This window comes from Arachis ipaensis, chromosome B6 (assembly GCF_059453495.1).
Source record: "Arachis ipaensis isolate K30076 ecotype BB chromosome B6, ASM5945349v1, whole genome shotgun sequence".
In the NCBI taxonomy this organism is placed as follows: Eukaryota; Viridiplantae; Streptophyta; class Magnoliopsida; order Fabales; family Fabaceae; genus Arachis; species Arachis ipaensis.
Genome location: NC_142441.1, coordinates 58457994 through 58476254, shown reverse-complemented (window position 1 = coordinate 58476254; position 18261 = coordinate 58457994). Strand labels below are relative to the sequence as shown.

Here is an 18261-nt window from a genome sequence, read left to right as displayed (position 1 = left end):
CGAAATCGCCCCCAGCGATTCTGCAGATTATGCAGATCGCGCATGTCACGCGGTCGCGTCATTTATGCGGCCGCGTCATTCGGCTTTCTGGTTTTTCACGTAGTCGCGTCATCCATGCGGCCGTGTCACTTGTGCTATTCCATGCCACACAGTCGCGTCATCCATGCGGCCGCGTCACTGCGATTTCCTTTCTTTCGCGCGGTCGCGTCATCCATGCGGCCGTGTCACTTTTCGCTGGTCATCTCCTCAATTCCTTGTGTTCCTTCCATTTTTGCAAGCTTCCTCTCTAATCTCCAACTCATTCATGCCCTATAAAGCCTGAAACACTTAACACACAGATCACGGCATCGAATGGAATAAAGGAGAAATAAAATACATAATTAAAAGTCTCTAGGAAGCAAGTTTTCAATCATGCAATAACTTTAGGAAGGAATTATAAATGCATGCTTATTTAATGAATAAGTGGGTAAAGATCATGATAAAACCACATAAATAAACACAATATAAACCATAAAATAGTGTTTTATCACAGACCGTCCATCTCATAAGCCTTCCACTATACTTAGCTCAATCTTCACCCTGCATGCTTTCAACCGAAATCCTTCTTCAAGTGTGTTTTTGTCCAAAGCTTTGATGCCTTGCCTATAAATAGGTTGGGATTTTTTTTTGCATCACATATTCCTACAAGCCCTCCTCACAATTATAAGCCTTTGCTCTATCTTGTGCATACCTAAAACACGTCCCATTCCCCACTCAATAACAGCATTCCTTTCTTCGTCCTCTTTGCACCACAAAACCGTGCCTCAACCAACCACAAATTCACCCTTGCCTCTTCCCTCTATTTGAATTTATGGCCTCATCAAGTTCAAGGAGAAGACAGGGCAAGGAACCAATGGTAACCGAACCCCTATCCTATGATACAAGGAAGTTTAGATCTGAGTTTCATGAAAGAAAATATCATAGGCTCATAAAAATAAAGCATATCATTTATGAGAGGGGTTTTGAGCTGAGTGACGGGGAATACCCCATCATGAGGCAAATCACTAGGGAAAGAAGGTGGGATCTTCTATGCGATCCTTTCATCAAGATTAGTTTAGTCATGATCAGGGAATTTTACGCAAATGCTGCGTAAGAGAGCGAAGACAGCATCCCTTACAAGAGTTATGTTAGAGGAGTTGAAGTGGATTTCAGTCCAGCATCCATTACAAGGGCCCTGAAGTTGAGAACCATAACTTATGAAGAGCCTAGCTATGAGGCCAGACTGCAGGGAGAGAATGACCCCAATGAGATCTTACAGGGGATATGCTTGGAAGACACAGACTGGGAAAGAGATTCAAAAGGAGTCCCAGGCCACTTGAAAAGAATAAATCTCACTCCTGAGGCCAATGGGTGGTATGAGATAGTAAGGAGATCTATACTTCCTATTGGAAACACCTCAGGGGTCACAATCAGGCGAGCACTCTTGACATACTGCATCCTACATGGAGGAGAAATCAACCTCGCACAACTCATAGTCGACAGTATTCAAGAGATAGCTGAAAGCACAAACAAATCAACTAGGCTTGGTCATCCAAGCACCATTCTAAGGCTATGCAACAAAGCTGGAGTGATCTTTGAAGATGAGGACACAGAGAAAGTAAAAAAGGAAAGGGAATCACAAAGAGAAATATGGAAGGCATTACTGAGGATGATGATCAAGAAGAAAGACCCCAAAGGAGAAGAAGACTAGAAGAGGAGGAAGAGCAAGCTCACGGTGCCATAGACATGAGTCAATTACAAAGAGCTCTTGAGGAGATATCACAACAAAATGTGAGAGCACAAGAGCAGTATTCAAGGTAACAAGAGCTATATTTGCAACAACAAGAGCAATATCTAGAGCACCGGGAGCAATATTTGAAGGATAGAGAGAAAAATGAAGCTTGGCAGAGCAGAATGAAGGAGAGGCAAGAGAGCTGGCAGCAACAAATGATGGCTCAACATTAAGAATTCCAAACAAAGTTTCTTGAAGGGCAGAGAGAACAAGCAACAAATCTTAAAGAGTCATATGACAAAATATTCCTGACCCAAGCCAAGTATGGGAAGTATACTCACAACTTTTATCAGTGGAAGAATGTGTATCATACTATTGGGGAGAATAGGCACGTAGATAGAATAGAGTATGATGAAGACACTCAAGCAAAGTTGGATTATCTAACCCATTGCATGCCAGCATTGGAGCCACAAATCAAGCCATATGAGCAATACCCAGAGTTAGTGAACTGTCAGAGAGCAAGAACTCAGAATAATTCAGACCGTATGAGGTCTAGATTAGAGGAGACTAGACTCATAGGTTTGACAGACTCTGTCTGGGATAGAAGATGCCCTGGCGAAGAAGCTCAGGACTACTCCAAGCTCTGGAATAGAAAGAAGAAGAAGGGAGAATCAAGCAAAAACCAGGAACATAACAACTAGAAGGTGGTGAAGTTCTTTCATAATTTCAAATTAAATAAGGAAGATGTATGTCTGAAACATGATATACCTCCAATTGCTCTTTGTTCTGCATTTTTGTTTTGAGTAATTAGCTTGAAAGTGATCTGCATAATAATTGTCATCCCTCATTATCTTAGATTTTGTTTTGTCTCCTTGCTGCTTGAATAAAAGAAAAAAATGTTTGATTTAGAAAAGTGAATGTTCAATGTTGCAAAAGTTAGGATGAAAGTTAGTGGTGGTATTTGTTTGATCCAATTGTTAGCTTACAAAATAAATGCTGCATAATGACATGTTCCTTGAAGCTTAAGCTAGTTTGCTGCTATAATCTTTCAATTAATGAAAGTCCCTTGAGAATGAATCAAAAGAAAAAGAAAAAGAAAAAGAAAAGCCAAGAATTGGCAAAGATAAGGCTAGACACCAATAGCTTGGACCCTAGGACACATGCCTGTGGTGTTTTTTTTGTACTAGAATATGCTTGGACAAGTAAGTTCTAAGGAGTATTTCAAAACTTGGCCACTTAGATCAACTAATTTGGGATTGCCAACTGAAAGTCCACAATAAAGAGCAACCTAGCTACAAAACACTTAGTTATCCAAAGAGATGCTGGGCATCAATGATCCTAGGAAGAAAAAGGTGAGCCATGTGTCTGTGGTGAAGGAATGTTGAGCACAATTAAGCCAAAGGCTGCTGCAACAATTGCCACCAAGCCTTCAATAAGTAATAAGCTCTCTAAGCAAAATAAAGAAGGAAAAATTAGCAAGGGAAGTAAGCAAAAAGTAAAGTATTGTGGCAGCAACCTTAGTGAACCCTTGAGGAAACATTGTTTATTTAGCAGCAAGTAATAAATGAGCTACCATTGATCTGCATAAAACCCCATGAACCAAGTTCAACTATTTGCTAAATAAGAACATGCATACTTCTTTATTTCATTTTATCTTCTCTTATCTTTAGTGCTTGCTTGGGGACAAGCAAGGTTTAAGTTTGGTGTTGTGATGACAAGTCATCTTATGCTAGTTTTTCAAGCAATTTTTCACTTGTTTCATTAGGTTTTATGCACTTTCTTTCATTGTAAGTAAATGATTTAGAGTGAAATTGCATGGTTTTGGTGAATCAATCAACCACCCTTTAATTGACACAAAATCATGAAGTTTAAGCTAAAATTAATTGGTTTTTGAATGATTTATAAACCTTGTGAATTTGGTGATACTTTGATTGGTTGTTTTGATTATTTGTAGGTGAAGAAAAGAAGAAAATAAGAAAGCGTAGCCTAAGAAGCGTGGCCCAAGGAAGAGAAAAGTGTGGCAAAAGAAACAAGGGAGCGTGGCACATTGAAGGAGGAAAGCCACAGTGCTCTCTCCAAGATCTCAATGCTCTCCAAGGGAGCATTATAATGAACCAGGGAAGCAAGGCTTGGATGCTACGCTCTCCTTCAGAGCTGAGCACTATAATGAACCAAGGAAGAAAGGGAAGAAGCACAATGCTCAGCTCTTGCCAAGAGCATTATCGGGGGACTTCCAAAAATAAATTCAAGGAAAAATTTTGCTAGTGAAAGCCACAAGGTTCGAACTCATGAGCAAGGGGTTTAAGGGAAGCGCTACCCTTGCAAGAAAATAAGCCAAAATTGGCTTAAGTTCACTCACAAGGATTTGAACCAGGGACAGTCATGAAGAGTGGGGAGAAGGCGCTACAAGAAACCAAGGAAATTGGCACCAAAATGCTCCCACCAAGATTTGAACCAGGAGCCCCTCCTTTGAAGCACCAATGCTGCACTCTCAAGGAGAGCTGAGCGCTACTCTTCAAACAATTTGACACGGTCCAGGGAGCATTGGTGCGCACAAGACAAGCCTCAAGGCACCATGATGCTGCACTCTCAAGGAGAGCTGAGTGCTACACTGGTGCTAGCTTGGCACGCTACAAAGGGCCAAGGACACAAGTCATGAGTGTTGCACTCTCCCCAGGAGCTGAGCACACTATTGGGAGCAAGCACCCATGGGCCAAAAATTGAACCAAAATTTAATTTAAATTCAATTCTTCACTAAATTAAAAAGCTCACTCCAAATTATAAAATCCAAAAATAGGAAGTGTATAAATAGAAGCTAGTTTGATTTAGATAAGACCTTTACTCTCATTTTAGAATTTTCATTTTTAACTTTCTTGTGAATTATTACTTTGGATCTCTGAGAATTGGGAAGGAGAATTGATCTCTCTTCTTCCTTGTTCTTGCTTCTGCACTCTCTGCTTCTTGTCTTGGATCTTGGGTGGAGAATTGAAGAAATTCTGTTTCAATCTCACCTTGAGATCTCTTTGCTTATTTTTCTGCATAATTCTAGAAACTGTTATTTGAATCAAAATCTTATTTACTGCTTTCATCTTCTACTTCTTCTGCAATTTAATTTGTCACTTCTTTTGCAATTGTTCTTGTTGGATCAAGGAAGGATTTGATATCTAGACTTGTTTTCTAGTCTCCTCCACCCATGAGACCTTCAACTTTCTTTTAGTTATTGCAATTGAGATACATTTCATTTTCTGTTTGGTTCCTCAAGCAATTCTTCCTTTCTTGTTCAGATCTGTTGCAATCTCAATTCAATTTCTACTTCTCTGTAAATTATCATTTACTTCTGCTTGTTTAATTTCTGCACTCCCAGCTCCCAATTCCTTTTATAATTGAAGCCATTTATATTTCTTGCACTTTAAGTTTCAGTTATTTACATTTCTTGCAATATAAGTTTTTGTAATTTATATTACTCACATTTTATGATTCAGCTCTTTTAATTCTTCTGCACTTTAAATTCTTGTCAATTATCCCTCTCCCTTTATATTTCATGCAATTTAGCTTCTGTTGGATACAAATCACTCAAATCAACTCTTGTTCGCTTGACTAAATCAACCACACAACTAAAATTGCTCAATCCTTCAATCCCTGTGGGATCGACCTCACTCATGTGAGTTATTATTACTTGATGCGACCCGGTACACTTGCCGGTGAGTTTAGTGTTGGATCGTTTTCCACACATCAAGGGGAAACAAAGGCAAGGAAGAGATATTGAGGAGCTAAAGCACTCCATGGGATCTTCAAGAAGAAGAATTAGCCGCCATCACTAAGGTGGACCCGTTCTTTAATTTCTTTGTTCTTATTTTTCTGTTTTTTGAATTCTATGCTTTATGTTTTGTCTATGTTTGTGTCTTTATTACATGATCATTAGTGTCTAGTGTCTATGTCTTAAAGCTATGAGGTCCTATGAATACTTCACCTTTCTTAAATGAAAAATGTTTTTAATTGCAAAAGAACAAGAAGTGCATGAATTTCAAATTCTATCTTGAAATTAGTTTAATTATTTTGATGTGGTGGCAATACTTTTTGTTTTCTGGATGAATGCTTGAACAGTGCAAATTTTTGAATTTGTTGTTTATGAATGTTAAAATTGTTGGCTCTCGAAAGAATAATAAAAAAGGAGAAATGTTATTTGATAATCTGAAAAATCATAAAATTGATTCTTGAAGAAAGAAAAAGCATTGAAAAGCTTGTTAGAAAAAAGAAAGAAAAAAAAAGTGGCGAAAAAATAAATAAATAAATAAAGAAAAAAAAGAAAGAAAAAGAATAAACAAGCAGAAAAATCCAATAACCCTTTAAACTAAAAGGCAAGGGTAAAAAGGATCCAAGGCTTTGAGCATTAATGGATAGGAGGGCCCAAAGGAATAAAATCCTGGCCTAAGCAGCTAAACCAAGCTGTCCCTAACCATGTGCTTGTGGCGTGAATGTGTCAAGTGAAAAGCTTAAGACTGAGCGGTTAAAGTCGTGGTCCAAAGCAAAAAAAGAGTGTGCTTAAGAGCTCTGGGCACCTTTAACTGGGGACTCTAGCAAAGCTGAGTCACAATCTAAAAAGGTTCACCCAGTTATGTGTCTGTGGCATTTATGTATCAGGTGGTAATACTGGAAAACAAAATGCTTAGGGTCACGGCCAAGACTCATAAAGTAGCTATGTTGAAGAATCAACATACTGAACTAAGAGAATCAATAACACTAACTGAATTCTGAGTTCCTATGGATGCCAATCATTCTGAACTTCACAGGATAAAGTGAGATGCCAAAACTGTTCAGAAGCAAAAAGCCACTAGTCCCGCTCATCTAATTAAAACTAATCTTCATTGATGTTTTTGGAATTTATTGTATATTCTCTTCTTTTTATCCTATTTTGTTTTTAGTTGCTTGGGGACAAGCAACAATTTAAGTTTGGTGTTGTGATGAGCAGATAATTTATACCCTTTTGGCATTATTTTTAGGTAGTTTTTAGTATATTTTAGTTACTTTTTATTATATTTTTATTAGTTTTCATTCAAAAATCACATTTATGGGCTTTAATATGAGTTTGTGTTTTTTTCTATAATTTCAGGTATTTTCTGGCTGAAATTGAGGGACCTGAGCAAAAATCTGATTCAGAGGCTGAGAAAGAACTGCAGATGCTGTTGTATTCTGACCCTCCTGCACTCGAAATGGATTTTTTGGAGCTACAGAAGCCCAATTGGCGCGATCTTAATTGCGTTAGAAAGTAGACATTTTAGGCTTTCCAGAAATATATAATAGTCCATACTTTGCCTGAGATTTGATGGCCCAAACTGGCGTTATAATCCAGCCAAAAACTTTCTGGCGTAAAACGCCAGAACTGGCATACTTTTCGGCATTAAACGCCCATTTTGGCACCCAAGGTGGCGTTTAACTCCAATATGAGGCATATTCACGTGGAAGCTTGAAAGCTCAGCCCAAACACTTAAGAAGTGGGCCCCAGAAGTAGAATTTTGCACTATCTACACCTAGTAACTCATTTTCTGTAACCCTAAGTTACTAGTTTAATATAAAAACTACTTTTAGAGATTCATTTAGCACCTCATGACATTTTACACTTCATATTGTATCTTCTACGGCATGAGTCTCTAAACCCCATCGGTGGGGGTGAGGAGCTCTACTGTGTTTCAATGGATTAATGCAATTACTACTGTTTTCTATTCAATCACACTTGATTCTGTTCTAAGATACTCACTCGTACTTCAATATAGAGAATATGATGATCCGTGACACTCATCATTATCCTCAACCTATGAACGCGTGCCTGACAACCACTCCCGTTCTATCTGAGCTCAACGTAGTCATTGGGCGACAGCTTCAGTACGTATCTCTTGGGTTTCTAATCCACGGACCGAGTCTGGAGGTTAGAACCTTCGTGGTATAGGCTAGAACCAATTGGCAGCAGTCCTGGGATTCGAAAAATCTAAACCTTGTCTGTGGTATTCCGAGTAAGATCTGGGAAGGGATGACTGTGACGAGCTTCAGACCTGCGAATGTTGGGTGCAGTGACAGTGTGCAAAAGGACAAGGGTCCTATTCCGACGCTATTGGGAACCGACAGATGATTAGCCGTGCGGTAGCTGTACATGGTATTTTTCATCCAAGACGAGAAATCCGATAGTTGATTAGCCGTGCAGAGATCGTACCTAGTATTTTTCATCCGGCAGGATCATACAGCTTGCCATTGAAGGAAGCCATGCGTGTTTGGAGAAGAAGACAGTAGGAAAGCATAGATTCAGACGACAGTGCATCTCCGAAACCTCAGCCTGTTTCTCATTACTGAATCACAAGTACTATTCATTTCATGTTATTTATTTTTCATAAATACAATTACTCTTATCATTAATCTCCTAACTAAGATTTACAAAATAACCATAGCTTGCTTCAAGCCGACAATCTCCGTGGGATCGACCCTTACTCACGTAAGGTATTACTTGGACGACCCAGTGCACTTATTGGTTAGTTGTGCGGAGTTGTGATAAGTGTAATCACAATTTCATACACCATACGCGTATGCGTGGATTGAGAAATTCCACCCCCAAGTCAAAAACCCGAGAGTTATGCGAACGCTGCGCTAGCATTGTGCCTTTTGCACAAACCAACTCGTGCGGACACGCAAATGACGCGTACGCGTCACTCTCGAAATAAGCCATCCGCACGCATGCACCATGTACGCGTACGCGTCGCGCCCATTGCACCACCATCCGTGCGCGCGCGCCATGCGTGCGTACGCGCGGATATCCTTCCTTCAAAATATCTATTTTCTTCTCTTCTTTCCGTTTCTTCTCCTTTCTCCAAACACTCCCAAACACCATTGATAACCATTTATTTTAGTTAACTAATTAGTTAGTTAGTTTGTTGATTAGTTAGTTTTAGTTAGTTTTCATTTCATTTTCTCTTTTTCATTGTAAGTGTTGGATTGCTATTCTTGTATACCATTAATTGCTGTTGAGTATTAAAAAGGGATGTTATCTTAATATCATTATGTTTATAATCTTTGTTGGATTCTATTGTTGAGGTTATATTTTTCTACTTAGTTTTGAGTTTTTCATGCTTACCTTTTAAGAATACCAAGTGATGAGAATTGCCTTCGAGCTTGTAACTCTTCTTGAATTGCATGATTTGGCCACCATGTGATTTGAACCCTATTCTTTGATTATGCAATCTCTTGACATTAGATGGTGTGCATTTACCTTGATGCATTGTATTTCACGATCGTATGCATCCATATGCTTATAGCTTCAATGCCTTCATGCTTCTTAATGCTTGTATTACCTTACAAGTTCACTTAAAGCATCTCAAGCATACTAGAATGAGTACAGTGCATACTTCTTTTGTGACATAAATTTTTATGCTAATGTGTATTCTAAAAGGCGCCTAATTTAGAACTCACATCCTTATTTTCCTAATGTCACACTAATTCACTCACTTATTCTTAGTGATTTACCTCGTTCCAACAATTATGCTTCATTACCTTTGTATTTTCCTATCTTATGGTGTTGTTTTCTATTTTTCATGAATGACGCACCACAAGCAAAAATGGAAGTGGAAGAAAGAACACGCAGCAACCGGTTGACCTATCAGCTGAAGGTAGCAATCCAGAGAGTCGCCGTACTGATGCCAGGGCATTTTAGCCAGTTTCACTGACCTTTTCTTTACTGTTTTTAGGGTAGTTTCATGCATTTCCTTAGAAAATAAGCTAGTTTTGGATAGATATTCACTTACATCTTGATTCAAGCATACATTGTGCACTTTACATGATTTCATGAGGATTTTGCATGAATTTAATGACAAATTGGATGTTGTACTTCCCATGACTTGGACTAGAACTTTGATGCACTCTGTTGCTTGATTTCAGGACAAAGGAAGCAAGGAAGAACCACGTTAGCAGCCATGTTAATCTAATCAACGTAACTCCTAACGTGGAATGGGAGTAACTTGCAAAGTTAATGAGAAAAGTAATCGCCAATAACGCTCTCGAAGCCATCATTGCCCACGTTAAGAGTCACGTTAACTAAGTTAATGAGAACTCTAACGTGGAGGAAAGGAAATGGAGCCAACGTTAGTGACACTTACCTTTGTCACTAACGTTGGACCAAGCTCATAAGTTGCCACGTTAGTTGCCATGTTAACTTAGTTAACGTGGCCTCTAACGTTAATAAGTAAAGAGGAAGCCAACGTTAATGACATTCAACTTTGTCACTAGCGTTGGCCAAGTCACAATAAGCCACGTTAACTCCCACGTTAACCTAGTTAACGTGAAAGCTAACGTGAAGAAAGTAGGTGATCGACAACGTTAGTGACATCAAACATTGTCACTAACGTTGGGATTAACCCACACAAGCCCCAATAAGCCACGTTAACTCCCACGTTAACTTAGTTAACGTGGAAGCTAACGTGGATAAGGGAATGATGAGCCAACATTAGTGACACTCAACTTTGACACTAACGTTGGAGATGGCTAGCATGGCCACGTTATAAGCCACGTTAACCTAGTTAACGTGGACTCTAACGTGAGAAATAGGGGCACATTGGAACGTTAGTGACAAAGGTAAGTGTCACTAACGTTCTCGAAGGTTGGCAAGCCTACGTTAAAAGAGCCACGTTAACTAAGTTAACGTGGACTCTAACGTAGGAAAGGGGGAGACTTCTCAACGTTATTGGGAAAGGTAAGTCCCAATAACGTGTGCGAAGGACAAAGAGGCAACGTTAGTAGCAACGTTTGTGCCACTAACGTTGGAGTTAATGTTGCTCTTACTTTGGTGAGGAACGTTAGTGAAAAAGGTGATTGTCACTAACGTTTTCGAACCCACACCTTTCCACTTAAACGTTAACACCACTAACGTCCTGAGCTAAAGTCTCTGCCCACTTCACACTTTCTCTCTGCAAGTAAAACTAAGCCTAATGAAGAAGATAACTGCTTCAAACTCAAGATCCAAAGACCCATACCCAAGACTTGAAGAGCCAACTAGAAGATCAGAAGAGTAGTATATATAGGAGTAGCTTTGAATTAAAATGGGAGTTGGGAAATTATAGGGAGCCTCTTGGCATAGAACTACTCTCTGTATTTTACTTTCTCTGCACTTCTAGTTTCATCATGTATTTTCCATCTTCGTTTTCATTTTCCAGAGCTATGAACAACTAAACCCCTTTCATTGGGTTAGGGAGCTCTGATAAACCACTATTTCATGGTTTATCTTGTGCTCAATTGAGTGGTTTTTATTAACTCTTTACCCACTTATTCATACTATTTGCATAGTTTTATATTTCCTTCCTAATTATGCACTTTGATTGAAAACTTGCTTCTTTGGACTTATATTTGCTTATTATTAATCCTCTCTTATTACCATTAGATGCCTTGATATGTGTGTTAAGTGTTTTCAGATATTATAAGGCAGGAATGGCTTGGAGGATGGGAAGAAAGCATGCAAAAGTGGAAGGAATGCAAGAAGTTGGAGAAATTGCTAAGCTGTCCAGCCTGACCTCTCTGCACTCAAACGGCTATAACCTTAGCTACAGAGGTCCAAACGACGCGGTTCCAGTTGCGTTGGAAAGCTAACGTCCGGGGCTTCGATTTGATATATAATATGCTATAGTTCCCCTGACGCTAGGCAACGCGATCGCGTTTCCATGCGGCCGCGTCGCAGTGACGGAAATCAGCGCATTTGAATTCGAGACTAGCGAATTCTGGGCTGTTTCTGACCCAGTTCTCGGCCCAGAAAACACAGATTAGAGTCTATAAAGTGGAGGAATGCATCCATTCATAAAGGTTTTCACATTCCCAATTTTAGGAGTAGATGTAGTTTTTAGAGAGAGAGGTTCTCTCCTCTCTCTTAGGATTAGGATTTAGGACTTCTCTTAGTTTTAGGAGTGACTCTCAATCCCAGGTTCAATGTTCTTTTACTTTATATTTATCTCTTACTTTCAGATACTTTGATGCTTATATTAGTTATGTTGCCTATTTGGCTTATGCTACATTCATCTTATGATTTTCTTAATTAATATTATTTGAGGTATTTCAGATTTATGATTGCTTTCTTTTATTTATATAGATAATTTAGATTTTCCCCTTTTGGTCTTGGTTAAGAAATCAGTAACTCAACATTATCAAACTCAGCATAATTGATAATCGCTATCTTGCTAATTGAACTGAACTTCAATAATCCCAACTTTTTCTTAGGAAATAAATAGGATTCGAAGGTCAAACTAATTAGTCTCTTGACTTTCCTTTGCTTTAAAGGTTAACTAAGAGGAATTAAGATTCAACTTTCATTATTGTTGAGAGAGATAACCAAGTTGGACTTCCAATTTCTCTTACCTTGCCAAGAGTTTAGTTTATAGTTATTTATTTATTTTACTTGTCATTTAAATATATCTGTGCCCATTGCCCAAACTCAACATTCCCCAAAAACACACGTTTTTATAATCAATAATAAGAACACCTCCCTGCAATTCCATGAGAAGACGACCCGAGGTTTGAATACTCGGTTATCAATTTCAAAGGGGTTTGTTACTTGTGACAACCAAAACGTTTGTACGAAGGGATTTTTGTCGGTTTAGAGACTATATCTGCAACGCGGCTGTTTTTATGACATTCTTTACTGGCAAAAATCCTAACGTCAAGCACTGTTGTAATTTGATGGATCAATACTAGTTTTCATTATTCTTCTTCTATCTTTTCTCTTGATTTTACTTGAAAGCTTTCGATCTTCATCCAATTAGATATTTATCTTGGAAAAGAAGCTATTCAAACTTGGATCTCTTCTGAACCTTGAAAGAGGAATGAAGAGATCATGCTAGAAATACTTTCTCATGCTGGACCAAATTGGGTTTGGATGGATATGTGACTATAATCCTCTCAACACCTGATTTGGGAAATGCATGTGGTATAATCAGTGACCATACTTCATCTCTTCTCATGAGCAATTGACCAAAGAATTGGCTATTGATCAAGATTTGAGAGATTGAATTACAAGGAATTGTAATGTAATTCGATCACTTAAGATTGCCAAGGAGATCAACGAGTGCATTGATTGAGGAAGAGATGAAAATGAAATTGATCCGGAGAATGCAACATCTCCTGAGCCCAATGAACTCCCCATTTCTGATCTTACCCATTCTCTTTAATTTTTGTCATTTACTTTTATGAGCAATTACCCCATTCCCATTTAAGATTCTGCAATTTACTTTCAGTCATCTACATTCAGCTCTTTATTTCTAGCATTTACTTTTCTGTTATTTACTTCCCCGCCATTTAATTTTCTGTAATTCTCAACCCAAATTCTGATTCGCTCAACTAGAACATTCCTCTAATTAAAGTTGCTTGATCAATCAATCCCTGTGGGATTCGACCTCACTCTATTGTGAGTTTTTACTTGACGACAAATTCGGTACACTTGCCGAAGGAAATTTGTTATGAGACAAGTTTTTCGTGCATCAATTTTATGGCGCCGTTGCCGGGGATTGATTGTGCATCAACAATGATTAAATTGGAAGATAACTAGATTGAGTATTTTTGTCTTGTTTGATTTAATTTTCTGTTTGAGTAATTTACTTTCAGTTCTGGTTAATTTCTTCCCTTCCTCCTACTTTTGCAATTTTCTTTGTTATTTACAATTCAGTTCACTAACCCACTAACTGTTTGATATATTGCATCACTCACACTAACAGTAACTCTAATAGAATATTTTCTGCATTTATTTTCCTTGCTTGTGCTTTGTTGGTTGTATGACAGGGAGAAGAAGTGGGGCTTCAACTTCCTTTGATTCTGAACCTGAGAGAACCTTCTTTAGATTAAGGAGGAAAGCAAGAGGAAAAAGAGTGGTTGGTGCTGAGGAAGAGGAGGAATACTTTGAACCAAACATGGAAGAAAATATGGAAGACTATCGTGAGGAAGAGGCTGACAACCATGGCGGAGGAGGTCGAGCAAATCATGCTGGGGAGGATAGAAGAGTTTTAGGCTCTTACATTAATCCAAACCCAGGAAACTGTGGAAGTAGCATTCAAAAGCCAACCATCCATGGCAACAATTTTGAACTAAAACCACAGCTCATCACCCTTGTTCAGAACAACTGTTCGTTCGGAGGAAGTGTCCAAGAAGACCCCAATCAACATCTAACCACCTTCCTGAGAATATGTGACACAGTGAAGTCTAATGGTGTTCATCCTGACGCCTATAGACTGCTCTTATTTCCATTCTCACTCAAGGATAAGGTAGCCAAGTGGCTGGAGTCTTTCCCGAAGGAGAGCTTGACAACCTGGGAAGATGTGGTGAACAAATTCTTAGCAAGATTTTACCCTCCTCAACGAATCAATAGGCTGAGAGCTGAGGTCCAAACTTTCAAGCAACAAGATGGTGAGACTCTTTATGAAGCATGGGAGAGGTTTAAGGACCTGACAAAGAGGTGTCCACCTGACATGTTCAACGAATGGGTACAGCTGCACATTTTCTATGAAGGCCTGTCATATGAATCAAAGAAGGCTGTAGACCATTCATCCGGAGGATCTTTGAATAAGAAGAAGACCATTGAGGAAGCCATAGATGTCATTGAAACAGTAGCAGAGAATGATTACTTCTATGCTTCTGAAAGAGGCAACACTAGAGGAGTAATGGAGCTAAACAATATAGATGCTCTGCTGGCCCAAAACAAGCTCATTACCCAGCAGCTGGCTGACCTCACCAAGAAGATGGAGAGGAACCAAGTAGCAGCAATCACTACTTCATCAACAACCCAAGAAAGAGTGAATGAAGAAGCAGAGGGTAGTCAGGAGCAAGCCAACTACATTGAGAATTCACCTAGGCAAAACCATGATCCATACTCTAAGACCTATAACCCTGGATGGAGGAATCACCCAAACTTTGGTTGGGGAAATCAACAAGACCAAGGCATAGATCAAAGACGTTCAAATCCCAACAATAATGCAGCCCACCAACATTTCACATCTAGACTATATCAGCACCCACATAACCAACCCTCTCAACACCTTTACCAAGGCCAAAATAACCCTCCTCATCCTTCCACCTCTAATCCCAATCTACCATCATTTGATGACAGACTCTCAAGGATTGAGAATCTACTTGAAGGCATAGGCAAAGAGATTCAAGACAACAAGACATTCAAAGAGGAAGTGCGAGCCAATTTCAAGAACCAGGGAGACACAATCAAGAGGTTGGAATCCCAAGTGGGGTATCTCTCTGAGCAGATTCCCAAACCTACAGATGGATTCCCAAGTGACACAGAGAAGAATTCGAGAGGTGAAACAAAGAAAGTAAGATGGGAAGATTGCAAGATGGTCACTATAAGTGATAAGGAGACTGAGGACAAGCCAAACAAGTCGGCAGAACAACCTGGAGACACCTCAACAGAGAAGGAGGAAAAAGATCACCAAGAACCAGAACTCTCACAACAGGAGCTGCTGAGACTTTATGCACCCTTTCCCCAACGACTCAATGGTGCTGTTGAGAAGAGAATATACTCAAGATTTCTTGACTTGTTTGCATCTCTGCATGTCAACATACCATTCATCAGGACCATCCAACAAATGCTTGCATATATCAAGTACATGAAGGAACTGCTCCCTAGGAAAAGCTCACTCAAAGGAGGCCAAACTATAGTAATGAACAAGGAGTGCAGTGCCCTCATTCAACCACAGTTGCCTACAAAAAGAAAAGATCCAGGGAGTTTTCATGTCCCCTGTGCCATAGGAGAAACAATGTTTGATAAAGCACTCTGTGATTTGGGAGCAAGCATCAACTTAATGCCCTTATCCTTGGTGAAGAGTGATGAGCGGATAATTTATACGCTTTTTGGCATTGTTTTTAGTATGTTTTTAGTAGGATCTAGTCACTTTTAGGGATGTTTTCATCAGTTTTTATGTTAAATTCACATTTTTAGACTTTAATATGAGTTTGTGTGTTTTTCTGTGATTTCAGGTATTTTCTGGCTGAAATTGAGGGACTTGAGCAGAAATCAGATTCAGAGGTTGAATAAGGACTACTGATGCTGTTGGATTCTGACCTCCCTGCACTCAAAGTGGATTTTCTGGAGCTACAGAACTCGAAATGGCGCGCTTCCAATTGTGTTGGAAACTAGACATCCAGGGCTTTCCAGAAATATATAATAGTCCATACTTAGGTCAAGAATAGACGACGTAAACTGGCGTTCAACACCAGCTTTCTACCCAAATCTGGCGTCCAACGCCAGAAAAGGAGCCAAAACCAGAGTTGAACGCCCAAACTGGCACAAAATCTGGCGTTCAACTCCAAGAAGGACCTCTACACGTGTAACACTCAAGCCCAGCTCAAGCACACACCAAGTGGGCCCCGGAAGTGGATTTATGCATCAATTACTTACTCATGTAAACCCTAGTGACTAGTTTATTATAAATAGGACCTTTTACTATTGTATTAGGCATCTTTGGTCTCAGTTGTAATCCATTGTTCATCTTAGGAGACTATTGATCACATTTTAGGGGGCTGGCCATCTCGGCCATGCCTAGACCTTTCACTTGTGTATTTTCAACGGTAGAGTTTCTACACTCCATAGATTAAGGTGTGGAGCTCTGCTGTTCCTCAAAGATTAATGCAAAGTACTACTGTTTTCTATTCAATTCATCTTATTTCACTTCTAAGATATCCATTTGCACCCAAGAACGTGATGAAGGTGATGATTATGTGTGACGCTCATCATCCTTCTCCCTTATGAACGCGTGTCTGACAAACACTTCTGTTCTACATGAAATAAGCTAGAATGAGTATCTCTTAGATCTCTTAACCAGAATCTTCGTGGCGTAAGCTAGAATGATGGCGGCATTCAAGAGAATCCGGAAGGTTTAAACCTTGTCTGTGGTATTCCGAGTAGGATTCAATGATTGAATGACTGTGACGAGCTCCGAACTCGCGATTGCAGGGCGTTAGTGACAGACGCAAAAGGATAGTAAATCCTATTCCAGCATGATCGAGAACCGACAGATGAATAGCCGTGCCGTGACAGGGTGCGTGAGCATATTATTCACTGAGAGGATAAGATGAAGCCATTGACAAGGGTGATGCCTCCAGACGATTAGCCGTGCCGTGACAGGGCATTGGATCATTTTCCCGTGAGATGACCGAAAGTAGCCATTGACAGTGGTGATGTTTCACATAAAGCCAGCCATGGAAAGGAATGAGACTGATTGGATGAAGATAGCAGGAAAGCAGAGGTTCAGAGGAACGAAAAGCATCTCCATTCGCTTATCTGAAATTCCTACCAATGATTTACATAAGTATCTCTATCCCTATTCTATTATTTATTATTCGAAAACTCCATGATTATTTTATATCCGCCTGACTGAGATTTGCAAGGTGACCATAGCTTGCTTCATACCAACAATCTCCGTGGGATTCGACCCTTACTCACGTAAGGTATTACTTGGACGACCCAGTGCACTTGCTGGTTAGTTGTATCGAAGTTGTGACAAATTATGAATGTGTAATCACGATTACGCGTACCAAGTTGCTCACGTGCCAGGAATAGTTTGCGCCTGGACGTCACAATTTCGTGCACCAAGTTTTTGGCGCCGTTGCCGGGGATTGTTTGAGTTTTCGGCAAGCTTTTGGTCCGGTAACATCAGTGCCAAGTTTGATCCGGCAACAGCACCAAGTTTTTGGCGCCGTTGCCGGGGATTGTTTGAGTTTGGACAACTGACGGTTCATCTTGTTGCTCAGATTAGGTAATTTTCTTTTTGTTTTCTTTTCAAAAATTTTTCAAAAATCTTTCAAAAATTTCTCATCTGTTTTCGAAAAGTATAAAAATGTTTTCAAAAATTTTATTCAAAATTTTTAAGAATGAATTCTAGTGTTTCATGAAGCATGTTGAAGCCTGGCTGGCTGTAAAGCCATGTCTATTCCTTTGGGAATGAGTATGTCAGGCATGTCATATCTGAATTACATGCTAAAGCTTGGCTGGCCATTGGCCATGTCTAGTGTTTTGGACCGGAGCTTTCATTGAAAGCTTGGCTGGCTAGTGAGCCATGTCTAATTCCTGGACTGAAGCTTTAGACTAAGAATGCAAGATTCCTGGAATTCATGTTAAAAATTTTTGAATCCTTATTTTTTCTTTTTCATATAATTTTCGAAAAAAAAAACCCAAAAAAAAAAATTAGAAAATCATAAAAATCAAAAATATTTTTCTGTTTCTTGTTTGAGTCTTGAGTCATGTTATAAGTTTGGTGTCAATTGCATGTGCATCTTTCATTTTTCGAAAATATCATGCATTCATAGTGTTCTTCATGATCTTCAAGTTGTTCTTGGTAAGTTTTCTTGTTTGATCTTGATGATTTTTTGTTTTGTGTCTTTTCATGTTTATCATATGCATTCTTGAATTCTTAGTGTCTAAGCATTAAAGAATTCTAAGTTTGGTGTCTTGCATGTTTTCTTTGCATTAAAAATTTTTCAAAAATATGTTCTTGATG

General features: G+C 39.2%; 1 non-coding gene across 1 annotated transcript; it reads right to left on the bottom strand.

Annotated features, from left to right (window-relative positions):
* Positions 1 to 14124: 14124 nt before the first annotated feature.
* LOC148555723 (small nucleolar RNA R71) lies at positions 14125 to 14228 on the bottom strand. Its single transcript, XR_015886957.1, has one exon. It is a non-coding gene; the product is annotated as a small nucleolar RNA R71 (small nucleolar RNA).
* Positions 14229 to 18261: the final 4033 nt, after the last annotated feature.